The sequence below is a fragment of the Leptodactylus fuscus genome, chromosome 5 (assembly GCF_031893055.1).
Source record: "Leptodactylus fuscus isolate aLepFus1 chromosome 5, aLepFus1.hap2, whole genome shotgun sequence".
In the NCBI taxonomy this organism is placed as follows: Eukaryota; Metazoa; Chordata; class Amphibia; order Anura; family Leptodactylidae; genus Leptodactylus; species Leptodactylus fuscus.
The window spans coordinates 178,792,907-178,797,838 of record NC_134269.1 but is presented as its reverse complement, the minus strand read 5'-3'; the positions used below and the strand labels follow the sequence as shown (position 1 = coordinate 178,797,838).

Below are 4,932 nucleotides of genomic sequence, written 5' to 3'. Positions count from 1 at the left end.
CTGGATTGAATCAATCCAATACTTTGTTGTTTATTACGATTTTTTCGGGACAAGTAATGTGTTTAGGATTGCTACAGCCATTTACAGTAATAATTTCAAATGAAATATAATGTGTGGAATCGAGGAAGCATATGTGTGTGAAAGGAGACCTTCAACTATACTGAAATGGCTACATACAAAACAAGTGCTTGATGGATTACAAAAGACAGTTAATGCTTAAAAGGGGTTATGAGATTAACTAAAGCGGTCAGGTATATACAGTACCTCCAGTCTTGTCAGTGTACTTTGAGTAGTACTGCAGCTCAGTTCCATACATTAGAGTCAGCCTGTTAGGAGTGGGGCCGGGGCCTCTGCAACGAAGTGCAGAGGTTGCTGGCCCTCTCTGCCGCGTCCACTCCGCTTCTTCTGCGTCTCAGGAGTCATACAGGAACCTCTGCAGCATGGAGTGGGGGTTGCCTGTCCCCTCCTCCTGAGCCGGACACCTTACTTCCGGTGTCGGGGGTCAGTTGGCAGGCCGGAGCTCATTTAAGAATGACGGTTGCACCGGGTTACCATTGGCTGTACAGTTCTTCTGGAAGTTAGCTCTCCTGTGCTTGTATCCTGTTTGCCTCTATCCTGACCCCCTGATTTGAATTCTGACTCTTCTCTTGCCTCCTGAATATGTACTGTGTTTTCTCCTGTTGATGACCCCAGCTTTCCTCTAGACCAGGGGTGCCCAATACGTCGATCGCGATCTACTGGTAGATCGCAAAGGACGTATGGGTCGATCGCGGGATGCAGGGATCCCCGGTGTCTGCTTGTTCACAGTGCAGGCTGAGAGTCATCTCCGGACACTGGCAGGCGGGGCAGCCCCAGCCTGCCAGTGTCCAGAGATAACTCTCAACCTGCGCTGTGAACAAACAGACACCGGGGATCCCTCGGTGGCCATAGAACGCCACTGTCTCCTGCTCTCACGATCCGCCCGGCCCCGCCCACATGCCTGACCCCGCCCACAGACTCGCCCACTCCATCCACCAGCCCGCCCAGCCCCGTCCATAGGCCCACCCTGGCCCCGCCCACATGCCCGCCCGTGGCCCCGCCCACAGGTTCGCCCCTGGCCCCACCCTAGTAGATCTTTTGCCTTGGTCAGCTAATAAAGTAGCTCACACGCTGAAAAAGTGTGAGCACCCCTGCTCTAGACCTCTGCACCTGGAATCTGAATTTGTACCACTCAGCTCTCTTGTTACCAACCCGGCTTTCCTGACCCCCCTTTTAGATTATCCTCTGTACTGCGCTGACCTCACGATGACTACCTGGATTGAACAACATCTCTCTGGTACTCTGCTGCTATCTACTGATCACCACAGCCTTCTGGTTCTTTGGACCTTCACCTCATATTGGACATTGCTGGTAACTGCACCCAGTTCCTGCTTTTGTTCTCTAGCTTACCTCAGCCTGTGCCACCTTGCCTGGCAGTAGCTTCAAAGTCGATCCCCATCAGGGGCTCTGGTGAACATCTCTGGTGGGTTGGGTTTGGTGTGGTCCCGGATTAACTGAATGCCCAGCACTGTGTTTTGCTATTTCTGATCAGCCTTTCTGGTTCTGGTTCTCACTATCTCTTCTGAGCCACATCTGATTCCTAACACAGCCTAAGCACAAGAGTCGCAACACTTCTGGAGAAAAAAGCAGAGCCTCCCTTCTTCTTTTTTTTGCTTATCTCGTGACTACATAGTTAACAATTAGAATGGGAAATGTAGACAGATGTAAACCTCAAATTAGAATGTTATTATAATAACTATAATAATAATCACTATAATAATCACTATTATAATCTGAACTGCTTAAGACCATGATTAGGAAAAATGGGCACTTAATATTTTCAGATAGAAATACTGTTGGTGATTGTATCTGTGACATATTAACAAAATAAAGTAACTGTATAAATAAAATTGGAATTGGTCTGGTCAGCTTAGTGCAGCTCTATAACTCTGGCTCACATCTATGTTCGATAATCTGTTTGGGGACCCCGCGAACGGACTGCCGAACACATTGGCAAGTGGTGTGCAGTGAAAGCACACGGACCCTATAGACTACTACAGAGCATGCGTACAGAAAAGTACTTCATAATCTACTTTCCTGTCCACACGACTCGTGCGGACAATGAGCGGAAAGCACACGGACCCATTATAATCTATGGGGTCTGTGTGCTTTCAGTGCACACCGCTTGCCAATGTGGACTACTGAACTGAATGCAGATGTGAACCAGGCCTAAGAGTTCCTGTTTCAGTTGTGCCCATCCTTTGGTTAAAGGTGTTGTCTCATTACAGACACTTATCTCCTAGTCACAGAATTGGTGATAGGTGCTACATCACTGGGAATTCAACTACTGGGTTCCCCAGAGATTAGGAGAATGGGGGCTAAAAGTGTTCTGCATCCTCCTTGTGAATTAATGCCAGCGCGCTTGCAGGACCAGCACACTATTCACTTCTGAATTGATTTGCAGTAAATGGAAAACCAGTAAAAAGTCATTTACAGGGAGGATGCAAAGAACTTTCCGACCACTGTTCTACTGATCAAGTGGAGACCCAGCAATATGACATTTCTCCCTTATCCTAAAACTAATTCAGCACAATATTGTAACGTGCTTGCAAAACCCTTGAATGGCTGCAATGCATAACACAACCACTGACAAATATAGGATAAACATCTTGTGACATAATATCACAAAATCATTATGTTTTGATAAAAAGGTTTGCAAATGGATGCAAACGGATGGCCATATGTTTATTTAGACATCCATGTTTAAAAAAAAAACGAAACAATTTTGTCAGTTTTTTAAGGACACAAAAACAAAGTATGGCGTATTGTGTCTGTCAATAAAAAGAGAAACAAATCTGATTTCATGTTTTTTTTAGCATTTGATGTCTGTGTATACAGATTTTTTTTGCATCTGTAGAATGGATGTAAAAAAACATGACCTGAATAAACCTTAAACTAATATTTAATGTAACATTGTGTCACAGAATGTTAACTCAACTAAGGCTAGGTTCACATCTGCGGATCCCCATTCCGCTTGGGATGTGACTTTTCTCTCCGCATTTTTCAGGCAGAAACTTGGCAGACCCCATTATAATGTAACTAGGGTAACTGCTTTTTAAACAGATTTGGTTTCCATTGTCCCCAAGCAGACCTGAAGAACGGAAATCCCAATGCAGGTGTGAACCTAGCATAACTTCAATCATCTCAATGGCTTTTCTGTGGCCTTTGTTGTATGATATACTGCAGCATTATATTAGTTATCAACATTTAGTCGTCTTGTAGTGCGGCCTCCGACAGAGGGGGATTCTTCCTGGAGACCCCCGAGAGGGGCGGGCAGAGCACGGAGTCATCATGCCGGTTGTCACCCTCCCCCCCAAGGAGAACAACCTCTTTAAGAGGATCTTGAAATGCTATGAACAAAAACAGTACAAGAATGGGCTGAAATTTTGTAAGATGATCCTTTCAAACCCACGGTTTGCAGAACATGGAGAAACACTGGCAATGAAAGGACTGACATTGAATTGTCTGGATAAGAAAGAAGAAGCTTATGAGTTTGTACGTAAAGGTCTCCGCAATGATGTGAAGAGCCATGTTTGTTGGCATGTCTATGGTCTTCTTCAGAAGTCAGATAAGAAGTACGATGAAGCAATTAAGTGTTATAGGAATGCTCTTAAACTGGACAAGGACAATTTGCAGATACTGCGGGACCTTTCATTACTACAGATACAGATGAGGGACTTGGAAGGATATCGGGAAACCAGATATCAGCTTCTTCAACTGCGCCAAATGCAACGAGCATCATGGATTGGTTATGCCATAGCATACCATTTAGACTATGAAATGGCCTTAAAATTGCTTGAGGAATTCAGGAAGACTCAGCAGGTACCCCCAAATAAAATATAATATGAATATAGTGAATTAATCTTGTACCAGAACCAGGTGATGAGAGAAGCAAATCTTTTCCAAGAGTCTTTGGATCACATTGAGGCTCATGAGAAACAAATCTGTGACAAGCTGCAGGTGGAAGAGATCAAAGGTGAAGTGTATTTAAAGCTTGGAAGATGAAAAGAAGCTGCTGAAGTATTTAGAGCACTTATTAACCGCAATCCTGAACACTGGAAATACTATGAAAATCTGGAGAAAGCTTTGCATCCTGCCACCACTGAAGAGCGACTTGAGATCTATGATGAATTCTGTGAGCGCCATCCAAGAGCAGTTTCACCTAGAAGATTGATCTTAAACTTTGTTACAGGCAGCAAGTTTAGAGAACGAATAGTTATCAACAGGTTGACATTGTTACACTTCTATAGGTTTCATATGTTCTTCTTACTTCTTTTATAGATACACTAGTATAGTTATTGTAGGATAGGTACAGAAATGTAATAAAGTTCAAGAGTTTCTATATGATATCATAATAATAAAGAGTTCATAATGGTGTTGGTGTTCCAGAATTTTTGCAACCCTGTGCTCCGCATGTGTCCATCTCCGTATGTTAGACTGCCATCAGCAATCCTGGTAGGTTTGATATGAAGAATAGTGCCGCATACAGTGTCATTTTTCACATTAAAGTAGAAACTATGCTAGAACCCTGCTTTAAATCAAAGACGCCTGTTGAGTGCCGGTGGTATCTGTTATGTGTCGGATGCAGCAACCTATTGGGGTTTCTGTCATGATCAGAACGCAAGTGTAAAAGAGTCTTAGTGATTATTATTACCTTGTCTTCATGGCTCGAGATAACGCAATACATTGATGCATCCCTGTCATCCAACTATAGTGACAAATCTGTCATGTCAATTGTCATTCACTCTAGTATTTCCAAGGTCATGCACAAAAACCATGCTAAACTCTTGGATTTATTTCCATGCATATCCGATTTTATTTTTAGAATATTCGGTGTATTGTGTTAGAATAAAT

The 4,932-nt window shown here is 43.5% G+C and overlaps 1 pseudogene; it reads left to right on the top strand.

Annotated features, from left to right (window-relative positions):
- Positions 1-3,299: 3,299 nt before the first annotated feature.
- LOC142204572 (N-alpha-acetyltransferase 16, NatA auxiliary subunit pseudogene) lies at positions 3,300-4,359 on the top strand (annotated as a pseudogene).
- Positions 4,360-4,932: the final 573 nt, after the last annotated feature.